The sequence below is a fragment of the Gadus chalcogrammus genome, chromosome 12 (assembly GCF_026213295.1).
Source record: "Gadus chalcogrammus isolate NIFS_2021 chromosome 12, NIFS_Gcha_1.0, whole genome shotgun sequence".
Taxonomy (NCBI): Eukaryota; Metazoa; Chordata; class Actinopteri; order Gadiformes; family Gadidae; genus Gadus; species Gadus chalcogrammus.
Window position 1 is genome coordinate 11,732,433 of NC_079423.1, and position 20,349 is coordinate 11,752,781.

General features: G+C 44.4%; 28 non-coding genes and 1 pseudogene across 28 annotated transcripts; all 29 read left to right on the plus strand.

Annotated features, from left to right (window-relative positions):
- Positions 1-273: 273 nt before the first annotated feature.
- On the plus strand, positions 274-392 carry LOC130399144 (5S ribosomal RNA). The gene has a single exon (XR_008901673.1). It is a non-coding gene; the product is annotated as a 5S ribosomal RNA (ribosomal RNA).
- A 529-nt stretch (positions 393-921) lies between these two features.
- On the plus strand, positions 922-1,040 carry LOC130399145 (5S ribosomal RNA). The gene has a single exon (XR_008901674.1). It is a non-coding gene; the product is annotated as a 5S ribosomal RNA (ribosomal RNA).
- Positions 1,041-1,569: 529 nt separating this feature from the next.
- On the plus strand, positions 1,570-1,688 carry LOC130399146 (5S ribosomal RNA). The gene has a single exon (XR_008901675.1). It is a non-coding gene; the product is annotated as a 5S ribosomal RNA (ribosomal RNA).
- Positions 1,689-2,217: 529 nt separating this feature from the next.
- LOC130399147 (5S ribosomal RNA) lies at positions 2,218-2,336 on the plus strand. The gene has a single exon (XR_008901676.1). It is a non-coding gene; the product is annotated as a 5S ribosomal RNA (ribosomal RNA).
- Positions 2,337-2,865: 529 nt separating this feature from the next.
- LOC130399148 (5S ribosomal RNA) lies at positions 2,866-2,984 on the plus strand. The gene has a single exon (XR_008901677.1). It is a non-coding gene; the product is annotated as a 5S ribosomal RNA (ribosomal RNA).
- Positions 2,985-3,513: 529 nt separating this feature from the next.
- Positions 3,514-3,632, plus strand: LOC130399150 (5S ribosomal RNA). The gene has a single exon (XR_008901679.1). It is a non-coding gene; the product is annotated as a 5S ribosomal RNA (ribosomal RNA).
- Positions 3,633-4,161: 529 nt separating this feature from the next.
- LOC130399151 (5S ribosomal RNA) lies at positions 4,162-4,280 on the plus strand. Its single transcript, XR_008901680.1, has one exon. It is a non-coding gene; the product is annotated as a 5S ribosomal RNA (ribosomal RNA).
- A 529-nt stretch (positions 4,281-4,809) lies between these two features.
- LOC130399152 (5S ribosomal RNA) lies at positions 4,810-4,928 on the plus strand. Its single transcript, XR_008901681.1, has one exon. It is a non-coding gene; the product is annotated as a 5S ribosomal RNA (ribosomal RNA).
- A 529-nt stretch (positions 4,929-5,457) lies between these two features.
- On the plus strand, positions 5,458-5,576 carry LOC130399154 (5S ribosomal RNA). The gene has a single exon (XR_008901682.1). It is a non-coding gene; the product is annotated as a 5S ribosomal RNA (ribosomal RNA).
- A 529-nt stretch (positions 5,577-6,105) lies between these two features.
- LOC130399155 (5S ribosomal RNA) lies at positions 6,106-6,224 on the plus strand. Its single transcript, XR_008901683.1, has one exon. It is a non-coding gene; the product is annotated as a 5S ribosomal RNA (ribosomal RNA).
- Positions 6,225-6,752: 528 nt separating this feature from the next.
- LOC130399156 (5S ribosomal RNA) lies at positions 6,753-6,871 on the plus strand. The gene has a single exon (XR_008901684.1). It is a non-coding gene; the product is annotated as a 5S ribosomal RNA (ribosomal RNA).
- Positions 6,872-7,400: 529 nt separating this feature from the next.
- Positions 7,401-7,519, plus strand: LOC130399157 (5S ribosomal RNA). The gene has a single exon (XR_008901685.1). It is a non-coding gene; the product is annotated as a 5S ribosomal RNA (ribosomal RNA).
- Positions 7,520-8,048: 529 nt separating this feature from the next.
- On the plus strand, positions 8,049-8,167 carry LOC130399158 (5S ribosomal RNA). The gene has a single exon (XR_008901686.1). It is a non-coding gene; the product is annotated as a 5S ribosomal RNA (ribosomal RNA).
- A 529-nt stretch (positions 8,168-8,696) lies between these two features.
- LOC130399160 (5S ribosomal RNA) lies at positions 8,697-8,815 on the plus strand. Its single transcript, XR_008901687.1, has one exon. It is a non-coding gene; the product is annotated as a 5S ribosomal RNA (ribosomal RNA).
- Positions 8,816-9,344: 529 nt separating this feature from the next.
- Positions 9,345-9,463, plus strand: LOC130399161 (5S ribosomal RNA). The gene has a single exon (XR_008901688.1). It is a non-coding gene; the product is annotated as a 5S ribosomal RNA (ribosomal RNA).
- Positions 9,464-9,992: 529 nt separating this feature from the next.
- On the plus strand, positions 9,993-10,111 carry LOC130399163 (5S ribosomal RNA). The gene has a single exon (XR_008901690.1). It is a non-coding gene; the product is annotated as a 5S ribosomal RNA (ribosomal RNA).
- A 528-nt stretch (positions 10,112-10,639) lies between these two features.
- On the plus strand, positions 10,640-10,758 carry LOC130399164 (5S ribosomal RNA). The gene has a single exon (XR_008901691.1). It is a non-coding gene; the product is annotated as a 5S ribosomal RNA (ribosomal RNA).
- Positions 10,759-11,287: 529 nt separating this feature from the next.
- On the plus strand, positions 11,288-11,406 carry LOC130399165 (5S ribosomal RNA). Its single transcript, XR_008901692.1, has one exon. It is a non-coding gene; the product is annotated as a 5S ribosomal RNA (ribosomal RNA).
- A 1,925-nt stretch (positions 11,407-13,331) lies between these two features.
- Positions 13,332-13,450, plus strand: LOC130399166 (5S ribosomal RNA). Its single transcript, XR_008901693.1, has one exon. It is a non-coding gene; the product is annotated as a 5S ribosomal RNA (ribosomal RNA).
- Positions 13,451-13,979: 529 nt separating this feature from the next.
- Positions 13,980-14,098, plus strand: LOC130399167 (5S ribosomal RNA). Its single transcript, XR_008901694.1, has one exon. It is a non-coding gene; the product is annotated as a 5S ribosomal RNA (ribosomal RNA).
- A 519-nt stretch (positions 14,099-14,617) lies between these two features.
- On the plus strand, positions 14,618-14,736 carry LOC130399168 (5S ribosomal RNA). The gene has a single exon (XR_008901695.1). It is a non-coding gene; the product is annotated as a 5S ribosomal RNA (ribosomal RNA).
- A 529-nt stretch (positions 14,737-15,265) lies between these two features.
- Positions 15,266-15,384, plus strand: LOC130399169 (5S ribosomal RNA). Its single transcript, XR_008901696.1, has one exon. It is a non-coding gene; the product is annotated as a 5S ribosomal RNA (ribosomal RNA).
- A 528-nt stretch (positions 15,385-15,912) lies between these two features.
- Positions 15,913-16,031, plus strand: LOC130399171 (5S ribosomal RNA). The gene has a single exon (XR_008901697.1). It is a non-coding gene; the product is annotated as a 5S ribosomal RNA (ribosomal RNA).
- Positions 16,032-16,560: 529 nt separating this feature from the next.
- LOC130399172 (5S ribosomal RNA) lies at positions 16,561-16,679 on the plus strand. The gene has a single exon (XR_008901698.1). It is a non-coding gene; the product is annotated as a 5S ribosomal RNA (ribosomal RNA).
- Positions 16,680-17,198: 519 nt separating this feature from the next.
- Positions 17,199-17,317, plus strand: LOC130399173 (5S ribosomal RNA). The gene has a single exon (XR_008901699.1). It is a non-coding gene; the product is annotated as a 5S ribosomal RNA (ribosomal RNA).
- A 529-nt stretch (positions 17,318-17,846) lies between these two features.
- LOC130399175 (5S ribosomal RNA) lies at positions 17,847-17,965 on the plus strand. Its single transcript, XR_008901701.1, has one exon. It is a non-coding gene; the product is annotated as a 5S ribosomal RNA (ribosomal RNA).
- Positions 17,966-18,493: 528 nt separating this feature from the next.
- On the plus strand, positions 18,494-18,612 carry LOC130399176 (5S ribosomal RNA). Its single transcript, XR_008901702.1, has one exon. It is a non-coding gene; the product is annotated as a 5S ribosomal RNA (ribosomal RNA).
- Positions 18,613-19,130: 518 nt separating this feature from the next.
- Positions 19,131-19,250, plus strand: LOC130400777 (5S ribosomal RNA). The gene has a single exon (XR_008903250.1). It is a non-coding gene; the product is annotated as a 5S ribosomal RNA (ribosomal RNA).
- A 529-nt stretch (positions 19,251-19,779) lies between these two features.
- On the plus strand, positions 19,780-19,910 carry LOC130395138 (5S ribosomal RNA; annotated as a pseudogene).
- Positions 19,911-20,349: the final 439 nt, after the last annotated feature.

Consider the following 20,349-nt stretch of genomic DNA (forward strand, 5'->3'; position numbering starts at 1 on the left):
ACGTCAAAAAATCACCACCCATTCTCTGACACTTTAACCGTTAACCTTGGTTCAAACATTTAACATCACACGCACACGCAGTGTATTTCAGATAATTAATGAATTCAGATGTCACAATGATCGTTTACATGGATAAGGAGTCCTACTGAATCAATTACTGCCGTTTATATCTAACTAATGATTGTTTTTGTAAAAGTGTAACGTCGAGCCTCAGCAGCTTTCTCACTCCTTATGTGCTACTGTATAAAACCTGGTTTTGCGCCTGCACTAATTGCTTACGGCCATACCACCCTGAACACGCCCGATCTCGTCTGATCTCGGAAGCTAAGCAGGGTCGGGCCTGGTTAGTACTTGGATGGGAGACCGCCTGGGAATACCAGGTGCTGTAAGCTTTTTCTTTTTCAACTCGAGCTCATTGACTCCGTGGCCTACCGTGGCGTACCGTGACCTGATGTTTACTGCCAACCGCTTTGGAGGATTTAAGCAACATACAAAAACTGACAACGTCTCTCAAAACTATTTTTGTGAAACATGAGGACAGTATAGTGATACTGCCAGCAGGGAGCACCAGAGAGCTGAACCGACAGTTGTACATTTCTTAAACTTTCACCAACACAAACACGCACGCTCACTTCAGATCATGGGAGGACGTCAAAAAATCACCACCCATTCTCTGACACTTTAACCGTTAACCTTGGTTCAAACATTTAACATCACACGCACACGCAGTGTATTTCAGATAATTAATGAATTCAGATGTCACAATGATCGTTTACATGGATAAGGAGTCCTACTGAATCAATTACTGCCGTTTATATCTAACTAATGATTGTTTTTGTAAAAGTGTAACGTCGAGCCTCAGCAGCTTTCTCACTCCTTATGTGCTACTGTATAAAACCTGGTTTTGCGCCTGCACTAATTGCTTACGGCCATACCACCCTGAACACGCCCGATCTCGTCTGATCTCGGAAGCTAAGCAGGGTCGGGCCTGGTTAGTACTTGGATGGGAGACCGCCTGGGAATACCAGGTGCTGTAAGCTTTTTCTTTTTCAACTCGAGCTCATTGACTCCGTGGCCTACCGTGGCGTACCGTGACCTGATGTTTACTGCCAACCGCTTTGGAGGATTTAAGCAACATACAAAAACTGACAACGTCTCTCAAAACTATTTTTGTGAAACATGAGGACAGTATAGTGATACTGCCAGCAGGGAGCACCAGAGAGCTGAACCGACAGTTGTACATTTCTTAAACTTTCACCAACACAAACACGCACGCTCACTTCAGATCATGGGAGGACGTCAAAAAATCACCACCCATTCTCTGACACTTTAACCGTTAACCTTGGTTCAAACATTTAACATCACACGCACACGCAGTGTATTTCAGATAATTAATGAATTCAGATGTCACAATGATCGTTTACATGGATAAGGAGTCCTACTGAATCAATTACTGCCGTTTATATCTAACTAATGATTGTTTTTGTAAAAGTGTAACGTCGAGCCTCAGCAGCTTTCTCACTCCTTATGTGCTACTGTATAAAACCTGGTTTTGCGCCTGCACTAATTGCTTACGGCCATACCACCCTGAACACGCCCGATCTCGTCTGATCTCGGAAGCTAAGCAGGGTCGGGCCTGGTTAGTACTTGGATGGGAGACCGCCTGGGAATACCAGGTGCTGTAAGCTTTTTCTTTTTCAACTCGAGCTCATTGACTCCGTGGCCTACCGTGGCGTACCGTGACCTGATGTTTACTGCCAACCGCTTTGGAGGATTTAAGCAACATACAAAAACTGACAACGTCTCTCAAAACTATTTTTGTGAAACATGAGGACAGTATAGTGATACTGCCAGCAGGGAGCACCAGAGAGCTGAACCGACAGTTGTACATTTCTTAAACTTTCACCAACACAAACACGCACGCTCACTTCAGATCATGGGAGGACGTCAAAAAATCACCACCCATTCTCTGACACTTTAACCGTTAACCTTGGTTCAAACATTTAACATCACACGCACACGCAGTGTATTTCAGATAATTAATGAATTCAGATGTCACAATGATCGTTTACATGGATAAGGAGTCCTACTGAATCAATTACTGCCGTTTATATCTAACTAATGATTGTTTTTGTAAGAGTGTAACGTCGAGCCTCAGCAGCTTTCTCACTCCTTATGTGCTACTGTATAAAACCTGGTTTTGCGCCTGCACTAATTGCTTACGGCCATACCACCCTGAACACGCCCGATCTCGTCTGATCTCGGAAGCTAAGCAGGGTCGGGCCTGGTTAGTACTTGGATGGGAGACCGCCTGGGAATACCAGGTGCTGTAAGCTTTTTCTTTTTCAACTCGAGCTCATTGACTCCGTGGCCTACCGTGGCGTACCGTGACCTGATGTTTACTGCCAACCGCTTTGGAGGATTTAAGCAACATACAAAAACTGACAACGTCTCTCAAAACTATTTTTGTGAAACATGAGGACAGTATAGTGATACTGCCAGCAGGGAGCACCAGAGAGCTGAACCGACAGTTGTACATTTCTTAAACTTTCACCAACACAAACACGCACGCTCACTTCAGATCATGGGAGGACGTCAAAAAATCACCACCCATTCTCTGACACTTTAACCGTTAACCTTGGTTCAAACATTTAACATCACACGCACACGCAGTGTATTTCAGATAATTAATGAATTCAGATGTCACAATGATCGTTTACATGGATAAGGAGTCCTACTGAATCAATTACTGCCGTTTATATCTAACTAATGATTGTTTTTGTAAGAGTGTAACGTCGAGCCTCAGCAGCTTTCTCACTCCTTATGTGCTACTGTATAAAACCTGGTTTTGCGCCTGCACTAATTGCTTACGGCCATACCACCCTGAACACGCCCGATCTCGTCTGATCTCGGAAGCTAAGCAGGGTCGGGCCTGGTTAGTACTTGGATGGGAGACCGCCTGGGAATACCAGGTGCTGTAAGCTTTTTCTTTTTCAACTCGAGCTCATTGACTCCGTGGCCTACCGTGGCGTACCGTGACCTGATGTTTACTGCCAACCGCTTTGGAGGATTTAAGCAACATACAAAAACTGACAACGTCTCTCAAAACTATTTTTGTGAAACATGAGGACAGTATAGTGATACTGCCAGCAGGGAGCACCAGAGAGCTGAACCGACAGTTGTACATTTCTTAAACTTTCACCAACACAAACACGCACGCTCACTTCAGATCATGGGAGGACGTCAAAAAATCACCACCCATTCTCTGACACTTTAACCGTTAACCTTGGTTCAAACATTTAACATCACACGCACACGCAGTGTATTTCAGATAATTAATGAATTCAGATGTCACAATGATCGTTTACATGGATAAGGAGTCCTACTGAATCAATTACTGCCGTTTATATCTAACTAATGATTGTTTTTGTAAAAGTGTAACGTCGAGCCTCAGCAGCTTTCTCACTCCTTATGTGCTACTGTATAAAACCTGGTTTTGCGCCTGCACTAATTGCTTACGGCCATACCACCCTGAACACGCCCGATCTCGTCTGATCTCGGAAGCTAAGCAGGGTCGGGCCTGGTTAGTACTTGGATGGGAGACCGCCTGGGAATACCAGGTGCTGTAAGCTTTTTCTTTTTCAACTCGAGCTCATTGACTCCGTGGCCTACCGTGGCGTACCGTGACCTGATGTTTACTGCCAACCGCTTTGGAGGATTTAAGCAACATACAAAAACTGACAACGTCTCTCAAAACTATTTTTGTGAAACATGAGGACAGTATAGTGATACTGCCAGCAGGGAGCACCAGAGAGCTGAACCGACAGTTGTACATTTCTTAAACTTTCACCAACACAAACACGCACGCTCACTTCAGATCATGGGAGGACGTCAAAAAATCACCACCCATTCTCTGACACTTTAACCGTTAACCTTGGTTCAAACATTTAACATCACACGCACACGCAGTGTATTTCAGATAATTAATGAATTCAGATGTCACAATGATCGTTTACATGGATAAGGAGTCCTACTGAATCAATTACTGCCGTTTATATCTAACTAATGATTGTTTTTGTAAAAGTGTAACGTCGAGCCTCAGCAGCTTTCTCACTCCTTATGTGCTACTGTATAAAACCTGGTTTTGCGCCTGCACTAATTGCTTACGGCCATACCACCCTGAACACGCCCGATCTCGTCTGATCTCGGAAGCTAAGCAGGGTCGGGCCTGGTTAGTACTTGGATGGGAGACCGCCTGGGAATACCAGGTGCTGTAAGCTTTTTCTTTTTCAACTCGAGCTCATTGACTCCGTGGCCTACCGTGGCGTACCGTGACCTGATGTTTACTGCCAACCGCTTTGGAGGATTTAAGCAACATACAAAAACTGACAACGTCTCTCAAAACTATTTTTGTGAAACATGAGGACAGTATAGTGATACTGCCAGCAGGGAGCACCAGAGAGCTGAACCGACAGTTGTACATTTCTTAAACTTTCACCAACACAAACACGCACGCTCACTTCAGATCATGGGAGGACGTCAAAAAATCACCACCCATTCTCTGACACTTTAACCGTTAACCTTGGTTCAAACATTTAACATCACACGCACACGCAGTGTATTTCAGATAATTAATGAATTCAGATGTCACAATGATCGTTTACATGGATAAGGAGTCCTACTGAATCAATTACTGCCGTTTATATCTAACTAATGATTGTTTTTGTAAAAGTGTAACGTCGAGCCTCAGCAGCTTTCTCACTCCTTATGTGCTACTGTATAAAACCTGGTTTTGCGCCTGCACTAATTGCTTACGGCCATACCACCCTGAACACGCCCGATCTCGTCTGATCTCGGAAGCTAAGCAGGGTCGGGCCTGGTTAGTACTTGGATGGGAGACCGCCTGGGAATACCAGGTGCTGTAAGCTTTTTCTTTTTCAACTCGAGCTCATTGACTCCGTGGCCTACCGTGGCGTACCGTGACCTGATGTTTACTGCCAACCGCTTTGGAGGATTTAAGCAACATACAAAAACTGACAACGTCTCTCAAAACTATTTTTGTGAAACATGAGGACAGTATAGTGATACTGCCAGCAGGGAGCACCAGAGAGCTGAACCGACAGTTGTACATTTCTTAAACTTTCACCAACACAAACACGCACGCTCACTTCAGATCATGGGAGGACGTCAAAAAATCACCACCCATTCTCTGACACTTTAACCGTTAACCTTGGTTCAAACATTTAACATCACACGCACACGCAGTGTATTTCAGATAATTAATGAATTCAGATGTCACAATGATCGTTTACATGGATAAGGAGTCCTACTGAATCAATTACTGCCGTTTATATCTAACTAATGATTGTTTTTGTAAAAGTGTAACGTCGAGCCTCAGCAGCTTTCTCACTCCTTATGTGCTACTGTATAAAACCTGGTTTTGCGCCTGCACTAATTGCTTACGGCCATACCACCCTGAACACGCCCGATCTCGTCTGATCTCGGAAGCTAAGCAGGGTCGGGCCTGGTTAGTACTTGGATGGGAGACCGCCTGGGAATACCAGGTGCTGTAAGCTTTTTCTTTTTCAACTCGAGCTCATTGACTCCGTGGCCTACCGTGGCGTACCGTGACCTGATGTTTACTGCCAACCGCTTTGGAGGATTTAAGCAACATACAAAAACTGACAACGTCTCTCAAAACTATTTTTGTGAAACATGAGGACAGTATAGTGATACTGCCAGCAGGGAGCACCAGAGAGCTGAACCGACAGTTGTACATTTCTTAAACTTTCACCAACACAAACACGCACGCTCACTTCAGATCATGGGAGGACGTCAAAAAATCACCACCCATTCTCTGACACTTTAACCGTTAACCTTGGTTCAAACATTTAACATCACACGCACACGCAGTGTATTTCAGATAATTAATGAATTCAGATGTCACAATGATCGTTTACATGGATAAGGAGTCCTACTGAATCAATTACTGCCGTTTATATCTAACTAATGATTGTTTTTGTAAAAGTGTAACGTCGAGCCTCAGCAGCTTTCTCACTCCTTATGTGCTACTGTATAAAACCTGGTTTTGCGCCTGCACTAATTGCTTACGGCCATACCACCCTGAACACGCCCGATCTCGTCTGATCTCGGAAGCTAAGCAGGGTCGGGCCTGGTTAGTACTTGGATGGGAGACCGCCTGGGAATACCAGGTGCTGTAAGCTTTTTCTTTTTCAACTCGAGCTCATTGACTCCGTGGCCTACCGTGGCGTACCGTGACCTGATGTTTACTGCCAACCGCTTTGGAGGATTTAAGCAACATACAAAAACTGACAACGTCTCTCAAAACTATTTTTGTGAAACATGAGGACAGTATAGTGATACTGCCAGCAGGGAGCACCAGAGAGCTGAACCGACAGTTGTACATTTCTTAAACTTTCACCAACACAAACACGCACGCTCACTTCAGATCATGGGAGGACGTCAAAAAATCACCACCCATTCTCTGACACTTTAACCGTTAACCTTGGTTCAAACATTTAACATCACACGCACACGCAGTGTATTTCAGATAATTAATGAATTCAGATGTCACAATGATCGTTTACATGGATAAGGAGTCCTACTGAATCAATTACTGCCGTTTATATCTAACTAATGATTGTTTTTGTAAAGTGTAACGTCGAGCCTCAGCAGCTTTCTCACTCCTTATGTGCTACTGTATAAAACCTGGTTTTGCGCCTGCACTAATTGCTTACGGCCATACCACCCTGAACACGCCCGATCTCGTCTGATCTCGGAAGCTAAGCAGGGTCGGGCCTGGTTAGTACTTGGATGGGAGACCGCCTGGGAATACCAGGTGCTGTAAGCTTTTTCTTTTTCAACTCGAGCTCATTGACTCCGTGGCCTACCGTGGCGTACCGTGACCTGATGTTTACTGCCAACCGCTTTGGAGGATTTAAGCAACATACAAAAACTGACAACGTCTCTCAAAACTATTTTTGTGAAACATGAGGACAGTATAGTGATACTGCCAGCAGGGAGCACCAGAGAGCTGAACCGACAGTTGTACATTTCTTAAACTTTCACCAACACAAACACGCACGCTCACTTCAGATCATGGGAGGACGTCAAAAAATCACCACCCATTCTCTGACACTTTAACCGTTAACCTTGGTTCAAACATTTAACATCACACGCACACGCAGTGTATTTCAGATAATTAATGAATTCAGATGTCACAATGATCGTTTACATGGATAAGGAGTCCTACTGAATCAATTACTGCCGTTTATATCTAACTAATGATTGTTTTTGTAAAAGTGTAACGTCGAGCCTCAGCAGCTTTCTCACTCCTTATGTGCTACTGTATAAAACCTGGTTTTGCGCCTGCACTAATTGCTTACGGCCATACCACCCTGAACACGCCCGATCTCGTCTGATCTCGGAAGCTAAGCAGGGTCGGGCCTGGTTAGTACTTGGATGGGAGACCGCCTGGGAATACCAGGTGCTGTAAGCTTTTTCTTTTTCAACTCGAGCTCATTGACTCCGTGGCCTACCGTGGCGTACCGTGACCTGATGTTTACTGCCAACCGCTTTGGAGGATTTAAGCAACATACAAAAACTGACAACGTCTCTCAAAACTATTTTTGTGAAACATGAGGACAGTATAGTGATACTGCCAGCAGGGAGCACCAGAGAGCTGAACCGACAGTTGTACATTTCTTAAACTTTCACCAACACAAACACGCACGCTCACTTCAGATCATGGGAGGACGTCAAAAAATCACCACCCATTCTCTGACACTTTAACCGTTAACCTTGGTTCAAACATTTAACATCACACGCACACGCAGTGTATTTCAGATAATTAATGAATTCAGATGTCACAATGATCGTTTACATGGATAAGGAGTCCTACTGAATCAATTACTGCCGTTTATATCTAACTAATGATTGTTTTTGTAAGAGTGTAACGTCGAGCCTCAGCAGCTTTCTCACTCCTTATGTGCTACTGTATAAAACCTGGTTTTGCGCCTGCACTAATTGCTTACGGCCATACCACCCTGAACACGCCCGATCTCGTCTGATCTCGGAAGCTAAGCAGGGTCGGGCCTGGTTAGTACTTGGATGGGAGACCGCCTGGGAATACCAGGTGCTGTAAGCTTTTTCTTTTTCAACTCGAGCTCATTGACTCCGTGGCCTACCGTGGCGTACCGTGACCTGATGTTTACTGCCAACCGCTTTGGAGGATTTAAGCAACATACAAAAACTGACAACGTCTCTCAAAACTATTTTTGTGAAACATGAGGACAGTATAGTGATACTGCCAGCAGGGAGCACCAGAGAGCTGAACCGACAGTTGTACATTTCTTAAACTTTCACCAACACAAACACGCACGCTCACTTCAGATCATGGGAGGACGTCAAAAAATCACCACCCATTCTCTGACACTTTAACCGTTAACCTTGGTTCAAACATTTAACATCACACGCACACGCAGTGTATTTCAGATAATTAATGAATTCAGATGTCACAATGATCGTTTACATGGATAAGGAGTCCTACTGAATCAATTACTGCCGTTTATATCTAACTAATGATTGTTTTTGTAAAAGTGTAACGTCGAGCCTCAGCAGCTTTCTCACTCCTTATGTGCTACTGTATAAAACCTGGTTTTGCGCCTGCACTAATTGCTTACGGCCATACCACCCTGAACACGCCCGATCTCGTCTGATCTCGGAAGCTAAGCAGGGTCGGGCCTGGTTAGTACTTGGATGGGAGACCGCCTGGGAATACCAGGTGCTGTAAGCTTTTTCTTTTTCAACTCGAGCTCATTGACTCCGTGGCCTACCGTGGCGTACCGTGACCTGATGTTTACTGCCAACCGCTTTGGAGGATTTAAGCAACATACAAAAACTGACAACGTCTCTCAAAACTATTTTTGTGAAACATGAGGACAGTATAGTGATACTGCCAGCAGGGAGCACCAGAGAGCTGAACCGACAGTTGTACATTTCTTAAACTTTCACCAACACAAACACGCACGCTCACTTCAGATCATGGGAGGACGTCAAAAAATCACCACCCATTCTCTGACACTTTAACCGTTAACCTTGGTTCAAACATTTAACATCACACGCACACGCAGTGTATTTCAGATAATTAATGAATTCAGATGTCACAATGATCGTTTACATGGATAAGGAGTCCTACTGAATCAATTACTGCCGTTTATATCTAACTAATGATTGTTTTTGTAAAAGTGTAACGTCGAGCCTCAGCAGCTTTCTCACTCCTTATGTGCTACTGTATAAAACCTGGTTTTGCGCCTGCACTAATTGCTTACGGCCATACCACCCTGAACACGCCCGATCTCGTCTGATCTCGGAAGCTAAGCAGGGTCGGGCCTGGTTAGTACTTGGATGGGAGACCGCCTGGGAATACCAGGTGCTGTAAGCTTTTTCTTTTTCAACTCGAGCTCATTGACTCCGTGGCCTACCGTGGCGTACCGTGACCTGATGTTTACTGCCAACCGCTTTGGAGGATTTAAGCAACATACAAAAACTGACAACGTCTCTCAAAACTATTTTTGTGAAACATGAGGACAGTATAGTGATACTGCCAGCAGGGAGCACCAGAGAGCTGAACCGACAGTTGTACATTTCTTAAACTTTCACCAACACAAACACGCACGCTCACTTCAGATCATGGGAGGACGTCAAAAAATCACCACCCATTCTCTGACACTTTAACCGTTAACCTTGGTTCAAACATTTAACATCACACGCACACGCAGTGTATTTCAGATAATTAATGAATTCAGATGTCACAATGATCGTTTACATGGATAAGGAGTCCTACTGAATCAATTACTGCCGTTTATATCTAACTAATGATTGTTTTTGTAAAAGTGTAACGTCGAGCCTCAGCAGCTTTCTCACTCCTTATGTGCTACTGTATAAAACCTGGTTTTGCGCCTGCACTAATTGCTTACGGCCATACCACCCTGAACACGCCCGATCTCGTCTGATCTCGGAAGCTAAGCAGGGTCGGGCCTGGTTAGTACTTGGATGGGAGACCGCCTGGGAATACCAGGTGCTGTAAGCTTTTTCTTTTTCAACTCGAGCTCATTGACTCCGTGGCCTACCGTGGCGTACCGTGACCTGATGTTTACTGCCAACCGCTTTGGAGGATTTAAGCAACATACAAAAACTGACAACGTCTCTCAAAACTATTTTTGTGAAACATGAGGACAGTATAGTGATACTGCCAGCAGGGAGCACCAGAGAGCTGAACCGACAGTTGTACATTTCTTAAACTTTCACCAACACAAACACGCACGCTCACTTCAGATCATGGGAGGACGTCAAAAAATCACCACCCATTCTCTGACACTTTAACCGTTAACCTTGGTTCAAACATTTAACATCACACGCACACGCAGTGTATTTCAGATAATTAATGAATTCAGATGTCACAATGATCGTTTACATGGATAAGGAGTCCTACTGAATCAATTACTGCCGTTTATATCTAACTAATGATTGTTTTTGTAAAGTGTAACGTCGAGCCTCAGCAGCTTTCTCACTCCTTATGTGCTACTGTATAAAACCTGGTTTTGCGCCTGCACTAATTGCTTACGGCCATACCACCCTGAACACGCCCGATCTCGTCTGATCTCGGAAGCTAAGCAGGGTCGGGCCTGGTTAGTACTTGGATGGGAGACCGCCTGGGAATACCAGGTGCTGTAAGCTTTTTCTTTTTCAACTCGAGCTCATTGACTCCGTGGCCTACCGTGGCGTACCGTGACCTGATGTTTACTGCCAACCGCTTTGGAGGATTTAAGCAACATACAAAAACTGACAACGTCTCTCAAAACTATTTTTGTGAAACATGAGGACAGTATAGTGATACTGCCAGCAGGGAGCACCAGAGAGCTGAACCGACAGTTGTACATTTCTTAAACTTTCACCAACACAAACACGCACGCTCACTTCAGATCATGGGAGGACGTCAAAAAATCACCACCCATTCTCTGACACTTTAACCGTTAACCTTGGTTCAAACATTTAACATCACACGCACACGCAGTGTATTTCAGATAATTAATGAATTCAGATGTCACAATGATCGTTTACATGGATAAGGAGTCCTACTGAATCAATTACTGCCGTTTATATCTAACTAATGATTGTTTTTGTAAAAGTGTAACGTCGAGCCTCAGCAGCTTTCTCACTCCTTATGTGCTACTGTATAAAACCTGGTTTTGCGCCTGCACTAATTGCTTACGGCCATACCACCCTGAACACGCCCGATCTCGTCTGATCTCGGAAGCTAAGCAGGGTCGGGCCTGGTTAGTACTTGGATGGGAGACCGCCTGGGAATACCAGGTGCTGTAAGCTTTTTCTTTTTCAACTCGAGCTCATTGACTCCGTGGCCTACCGTGGCGTACCGTGACCTGATGTTTACTGCCAACCGCTTTGGAGGATTTAAGCAACATACAAAAACTGACAACGTCTCTCAAAACTATTTTTGTGAAACATGAGGACAGTATAGTGATACTGCCAGCAGGGAGCACCAGAGAGCTGAACCGACAGTTGTACATTTCTTAAACTTTCACCAACACAAACACGCACGCTCACTTCAGGGCCCCGTTTCCCGATAACGATGGATCCACGCTCGTACGATCATTCTCACGATGGATCTTGCGATCCATCGTCAATTTCTTTGGAGCGTTTCCCGAAACTCCTCTTAACGTGAACGCGCATTCGCTGCACTCACGACGTCGTAGGATTGTAACTGTCTACTGACACGGTGCTGAAATGGGCTCCGTAGGAGGGGGAGACGCAGGAATGTCGCAGGAAAATTGTGTTAAAAAGGGTTAAAATATATCCCCATCAAGGACAACAGCAGAGTAGCCTACGAAAAAAATAGACTGCAATTATATGAATGCTAAAGACATTAAAACACAATTGATTAGGCTTAAACCGACATATATCAGTCCTAATCCTGAATGCACTGTGCGTTTCACGGCATTTTCCCCCCTGAAATAATTCCTCTTCACACCTGTGAATAACCCGGGAGACGTCCATGATGAGGAATACAACGATGCCCACCGTCTGGCCCGGTGCATCGTTGAGCGCACGATCGGGAGGTGGAAGTTGCGCTTAGATGCCTTCACAAGTCAGGCGGAGGGCTCCAGTTTTCGCCGGCCAAGTCATGCGCCGTGATATGTGTGACGGCTATGTTGCACAACATTGCAGCTAAGGCTGGGGTGGCATTGCTTGAACCGGAGGACGTTGAGGACGATGACGATGAGGAAGATCGGTGTGAGGACGGCCTCCCTCATAACTACGCGGCTGGTTTTCATGCGCGTCGAATAGTGATTGAGACTTTTTTTTAACCCCCTCCACCCTCCCTCATGTCACTAAACATTCCCGTCAACGTGACCAATCCCCACCATATCCCAGCCTTTTGCCTGCTCCTTTGCTTGTTTTTTATATATTTTTTATTTCTTTATGTTTTATTTTTTTTAATTTCTTTTATTTCGTTATTTTTTATTTTTTTTAATTTATTTAATTTAAATTTGTTTTACATTATTTTATGCTATGTTTTATGAGTAGCCTATGTCAGTCTGCACAAATCCCCCCACTTTCTCTCACACATTTTGAGTGCCCTGCCTGCGCAAACATTTTCTGGACTGTCCCGTTTTATTTTGGCCATTTTAACATCTTTATTAATAAATTAATTAATAATCTTTATTAATTACCAAACTAAGAACATAAAGGCGCAATGCGTTTTAATAAAACGCATCCAATAGACGGAATGTCCGATGGTGTCGCCACTGAGGCTATAGCTGACGATGCTCTTAGCGTCCTACGAGTACCTACGAGCACCCCTGGAGTACTCGTTAGCTACGAGCGTTTTCAAGACGTTCGTTCCCCACGATGCTTTCGGGAAACGCGGTGAAAACTCTACGATGCCCTTTCGACGCACTTCACGATCCACTTAGGCTAACGACGCTTTCGGGAAACGGGGCCCAGATCATGGGAGGACGTCAAAAAATCACCACCCATTCTCTGACACTTTAACCGTTAACCTTGGTTCAAACATTTAACATCACACGCACACGCAGTGTATTTCAGATAATTAATGAATTCAGATGTCACAATGATCGTTTACATGGATAAGGAGTCCTACTGAATCAATTACTGCCGTTTATATCTAACTAATGATTGTTTTTGTAAGAGTGTAACGTCGAGCCTCAGCAGCTTTCTCACTCCTTATGTGCTACTGTATAAAACCTGGTTTTGCGCCTGCACTAATTGCTTACGGCCATACCACCCTGAACACGCCCGATCTCGTCTGATCTCGGAAGCTAAGCAGGGTCGGGCCTGGTTAGTACTTGGATGGGAGACCGCCTGGGAATACCAGGTGCTGTAAGCTTTTTCTTTTTCAACTCGAGCTCATTGACTCCGTGGCCTACCGTGGCGTACCGTGACCTGATGTTTACTGCCAACCGCTTTGGAGGATTTAAGCAACATACAAAAACTGACAACGTCTCTCAAAACTATTTTTGTGAAACATGAGGACAGTATAGTGATACTGCCAGCAGGGAGCACCAGAGAGCTGAACCGACAGTTGTACATTTCTTAAACTTTCACCAACACAAACACGCACGCTCACTTCAGATCATGGGAGGACGTCAAAAAATCACCACCCATTCTCTGACACTTTAACCGTTAACCTTGGTTCAAACATTTAACATCACACGCACACGCAGTGTATTTCAGATAATTAATGAATTCAGATGTCACAATGATCGTTTACATGGATAAGGAGTCCTACTGAATCAATTACTGCCGTTTATATCTAACTAATGATTGTTTTTGTAAAAGTGTAACGTCGAGCCTCAGCAGCTTTCTCACTCCTTATGTGCTACTGTATAAAACCTGGTTTTGCGCCTGCACTAATTGCTTACGGCCATACCACCCTGAACACGCCCGATCTCGTCTGATCTCGGAAGCTAAGCAGGGTCGGGCCTGGTTAGTACTTGGATGGGAGACCGCCTGGGAATACCAGGTGCTGTAAGCTTTTTCTTTTTCAACTCGAGCTCATTGACTCCGTGGCGTACCGTGACCTGATGTTTACTGCCAACCGCTTTGGAGGATTTAAGCAACATACAAAAACTGACAACGTCTCTCAAAACTATTTTTGTGAAACATGAGGACAGTATAGTGATACTGCCAGCAGGGAGCACCAGAGAGCTGAACCGACAGTTGTACATTTCTTAAACTTTCACCAACACAAACACGCACGCTCACTTCAGATCATGGGAGGACGTCAAAAAATCACCACCCATTCTCTGACACTTTAACCGTTAACCTTGGTTCAAACATTTAACATCACACGCACACGCAGTGTATTTCAGATAATTAATGAATTCAGATGTCACAATGATCGTTTACATGGATAAGGAGTCCTACTGAATCAATTACTGCCGTTTATATCTAACTAATGATTGTTTTTGTAAAAGTGTAACGTCGAGCCTCAGCAGCTTTCTCACTCCTTATGTGCTACTGTATAAAACCTGGTTTTGCGCCTGCACTAATTGCTTACGGCCATACCACCCTGAACACGCCCGATCTCGTCTGATCTCGGAAGCTAAGCAGGGTCGGGCCTGGTTAGTACTTGGATGGGAGACCGCCTGGGAATACCAGGTGCTGTAAGCTTTTTCTTTTTCAACTCGAGCTCATTGACTCCGTGGCCTACCGTGGCGTACCGTGACCTGATGTTTACTGCCAACCGCTTTGGAGGATTTAAGCAACATACAAAAACTGACAACGTCTCTCAAAACTATTTTTGTGAAACATGAGGACAGTATAGTGATACTGCCAGCAGGGAGCACCAGAGAGCTGAACCGACAGTTGTACATTTCTTAAACTTTCACCAACACAAACACGCACGCTCACTTCAGATCATGGGAGGACGTCAAAAAATCACCACCCATTCTCTGACACTTTAACCGTTAACCTTGGTTCAAACATTTAACATCACACGCACACGCAGTGTATTTCAGATAATTAATGAATTCAGATGTCACAATGATCGTTTACATGGATAAGGAGTCCTACTGAATCAATTACTGCCGTTTATATCTAACTAATGATTGTTTTTGTAAAAGTGTAACGTCGAGCCTCAGCAGCTTTCTCACTCCTTATGTGCTACTGTATAAAACCTGGTTTTGCGCCTGCACTAATTGCTTACGGCCATACCACCCTGAACACGCCCGATCTCGTCTGATCTCGGAAGCTAAGCAGGGTCGGGCCTGGTTAGTACTTGGATGGGAGACCGCCTGGGAATACCAGGTGCTGTAAGCTTTTCTTTTTCAACTCGAGCTCATTGCCTCCGTGGCCTACCGTGGCGTACCGTGACCTGATGTTTACTGCCAACCGCTTTGGAGGATTTAAGCAACATACAAAAACTGACAACGTCTCTCAAAACTATTTTTGTGAAACATGAGGACAGTATAGTGATACTGCCAGCAGGGAGCACCAGAGAGCTGAACCGACAGTTGTACATTTCTTAAACTTTCACCAACACAAACACGCACGCTCACTTCAGATCATGGGAGGACGTCAAAAAATCACCACCCATTCTCTGACACTTTAACCGTTAACCTTGGTTCAAACATTTAACATCACACGCACACGCAGTGTATTTCAGATAATTAATGAATTCAGATGTCACAATGATCGTTTACATGGATAAGGAGTCCTACTGAATCAATTACTGCCGTTTATATCTAACTAATGATTGTTTTTGTAAAAGTGTAACGTCGAGCCTCAGCAGCTTTCTCACTCCTTATGTGCTACTGTATAAAACCTGGTTTTGCGCCTGCACTAATTGCTTACGGCCATACCACCCTGAACACGCCCGATCTCGTCTGATCTCGGAAGCTAAGCAGGGTCGGGCCTGGTTAGTACTTGGATGGGAGACCGCCTGGGAATACCAGGTGCTGTAAGCTTTTTCTTTTTCAACTCGAGCTCATTGCCTCCGTGGCCTACCGTGGCGTACCGTGACCTGATGTTTACTGCCAACCGCTTTGGAGGATTTAAGCAACATACAAAAACTGACAACGTCTCTCAAAACTATTTTTGTGAAACATGAGGACAGTATAGTGATACTGCCAGCAGGGAGCACCAGAGAGCTGAACCGACAGTTGTACATTTCTTAAACTTTCACCAACACAAACACGCACGCTCACTTCAGATCATGGGAGGACGTCAAAAAATCACCACCCATTCTCTGACACTTTAACCGTTAACCTTGGTTCAAACATTTAACATCACACGCACACGCAGTGTATTTCAGATAATTAATGAATTCAGATGTCACAATGATCGTTTACATGGATAAGGAGTCCTACTGAATCAATTACTGCCGTTTATATCTAACTAATGATTGTTTTTGTAAAAGTGTAACGTCGAGCCTCAGCAGCTTTCTCACTCCTTATGTGCTACTGTATAAAACCTGGTTTTGCGCCTGCACTAATTGCTTACGGCCATACCACCCTGAACACGCCCGATCTCGTCTGATCTCGGAAGCTAAGCAGGGTCGGGCCTGGTTAGTACTTGGATGGGAGACCGCCTGGGAATACCAGGTGCTGTAAGCTTTTTCTTTTTCAACTCGAGCTCATTGACTCCGTGGCGTACCGTGACCTGATGTTTACTGCCAACCGCTTTGGAGGATTTAAGCAACATACAAAAACTGACAACGTCTCTCAAAACTATTTTTGTGAAACATGAGGACAGTATAGTGATACTGCCAGCAGGGAGCACCAGAGAGCTGAACCGACAGTTGTACATTTCTTAAACTTTCACCAACACAAACACGCACGCTCACTTCAGATCATGGGAGGACGTCAAAAAATCACCACCCATTCTCTGACACTTTAACCGTTAACCTTGGTTCAAACATTTAACATCACACGCACACGCAGTGTATTTCAGATAATTAATGAATTCAGATGTCACAATGATCGTTTACATGGATAAGGAGTCCTACTGAATCAATTACTGCCGTTTATATCTAACTAATGATTGTTTTTGTAAAAGTGTAACGTCGAGCCTCAGCAGCTTTCTCACTCCTTATGTGCTACTGTATAAAACCTGGTTTTGCGCCTGCACTAATTGCTTACGGCCATACCACCCTGAACACGCCCGATCTCGTCTGATCTCGGAAGCTAAGCAGGGTCGGGCCTGGTTAGTACTTGGATGGGAGACCGCCTGGGAATACCAGGTGCTGTAAGCTTTTTCTTTTTCAACTCGAGCTCATTGACTCCGTGGCCTACCGTGGCGTACCGTGACCTGATGTTTACTGCCAACCGCTTTGGAGGATTTAAGCAACATACAAAAACTGACAACGTCTCTCAAAACTATTTTTGTGAAACATGAGGACAGTATAGTGATACTGCCAGCAGGGAGCACCAGAGAGCTGAACCGACAGTTGTACATTTCTTAAACTTTCACCAACACAAACACGCACGCTCACTTCAGATCATGGGAGGACGTCAAAAAATCACCACCCATTCTCTGACACTTTAACCGTTAACCTTGGTTCAAACATTTAACATCACACGCACACGCAGTGTATTTCAGATAATTAATGAATTCAGATGTCACAATGATCGTTTACATGGATAAGGAGTCCTACTGAATCAATTACTGCCGTTTATATCTAACTAATGATTGTTTTTGTAAAAGTGTAACGTCGAGCCTCAGCAGCTTTCTCACTCCTTATGTGCTACTGTATAAAACCTGGTTTTGCGCCTGCACTAATTGCTTACGGCCATACCACCCTGAACACGCCCGATCTCGTCTGATCTCGGAAGCTAAGCAGGGTCGGGCCTGGTTAGTACTTGGATGGGAGACCGCCTGGGAATACCAGGTGCTGTAAGCTTTTCTTTTTCAACTCGAGCTCATTGACTCCGTGGCCTACCGTGGCGTACCGTGACCTGATGTTTACTGCCAACCGCTTTGGAGGATTTAAGCAACATACAAAAACTGACAACGTCTCTCAAAACTATTTTTGTGAAACATGAGGACAGTATAGTGATACTGCCAGCAGGGAGCACCAGAGAGCTGAACCGACAGTTGTACATTTCTTAAACTTTCACCAACACAAACACGCACGCTCACTTCAGATCATGGGAGGACGTCAAAAAATCACCACCCATTCTCTGACACTTTAACCGTTAACCTTGGTTCAAACATTTAACATCACACGCACACGCAGTGTATTTCAGATAATTAATGAATTCAGATGTCACAATGATCGTTTACATGGATAAGGAGTCCTACTGAATCAATTACTGCCGTTTATATCTAACTAATGATTGTTTTTGTAAGAGTGTAACGTCGAGCCTCAGCAGCTTTCTCACTCCTTATGTGCTACTGTATAAAACCTGGTTTTGCGCCTGCACTAATTGCTTACGGCCATACCACCCTGAACACGCCCGATCTCGTCTGATCTCGGAAGCTAAGCAGGGTCGGGCCTGGTTAGTACTTGGATGGGAGACCGCCTGGGAATACCAGGTGCTGTAAGCTTTTTCTTTTTCAACTCGAGCTCATTGACTCCGTGGCGTACCGTGACCTGATGTTTACTGCCAACCGCTTTGGAGGATTTAAGCAACATACAAAAACTGACAACGTCTCTCAAAACTATTTTTGTGAAACATGAGGACAGTATAGTGATACTGCCAGCAGGGAGCACCAGAGAGCTGAACCGACAGTTGTACATTTCTTAAACTTTCACCAACACAAACACGCACGCTCACTTCAGATCATGGGAGGACGTCAAAAAATCACCACCCATTCTCTGACACTTTAACCGTTAACCTTGGTTCAAACATTTAACATCACACGCACACGCAGTGTATTTCAGATAATTAATGAATTCAGATGTCACAATGATCGTTTACATGGATAAGGAGTCCTACTGAATCAATTACTGCCGTTTATATCTAACTAATGATTGTTTTTGTAAAAGTGTAACGTCGAGCCTCAGCAGCTTTCTCACTCCTTATGTGCTACTGTATAAAACCTGGTTTTGCGCCTGCACTATTGCTTACGGCCATACCACCCTGAACACGCCCGATCTCGTCTGAATCTCGGAAGCTAAGCAGGGTCGGGCCTGGTTAGTACTTGGATGGGAGACCGCCTGGGAATACCAGGTGCTGTAAGCTTTTTCTTTTTCAACTCGAGCTCATTGACTCCGTGGCCTACCGTGGCGTACCGTGACCTGATGTTTACTGCCAACCGCTTTGGAGGATTTAAGCAACATACAAAAACTGACAACGTCTCTCAAAACTATTTTTGTGAAACATGAGGACAGTATAGTGATACTGCCAGCAGGGAGCACCAGAGAGCTGAACCGACAGTTGTACATTTCTTAAACTTTCACCAACACAAACACGCACGCTCACTTCAGATCATGGGAGGACGTCAAAAAAGCACCACCCATTCTCTGACACTTTAACCGTTAACCTTGGTTCAAACATTTAACATCACACGCACACGCAGTGTATTTCAGATAATTAATGAATTCAGATGTCACAATGATCGTTTACATGGATAAGGAGTCCTACTGAATCAATTACTGCCGTTTATATCTAACTAATGATTGTTTTTGTAAAAGTGTAACGTCGAGCCTCAGCAGCTTTCTCACTCCTTATGTGCTACTGTATAAAACCTGGTTTTGCGCCTGCACTAATTGCTTACGGCCATACCACCCTGAACACTCCCGATCTCGTCTGATCTCGGAAGCTAAGCAGGGTCGGGCCTGGTTAGTACTTGGATGGGAGACCGCCTGGGAGACCGCCTGGGAATACCAGGTGCTGTAAGCTTTTTCTTTTTCAACTCGAGCTCATTGACTCCGTGGCGTACCGTGACCTGATGTTTACTGCCAACCGCTTTGGAGGATTTAAGCAACATACAAAAACTGACAACGTCTCTCAAAACTATTTTTGTGAAACATGAGGACAGTATAGTGATACTGCCAGCAGGGAGCACCAGAGAGCTGAACCGACAGTTGTACATTTCTTAAACTTTCACCAACACAAACACGCACTGCTCACTTCAGATCATGGGAGGACGTCAAAAAATCACCACCCATTCTCTGACACTTTAACCGTTAACCTTGGTTCAAACATTTAACATCACACGCACACGCAGTGTATTGCAGATAATTAATGAATTCAGATGTCACAATGATCGTTTACATGGATAAGGAGTCCTACTGAATCAATTACTGCCGTTTATATCTAACTAATGATTGTTTTTGTA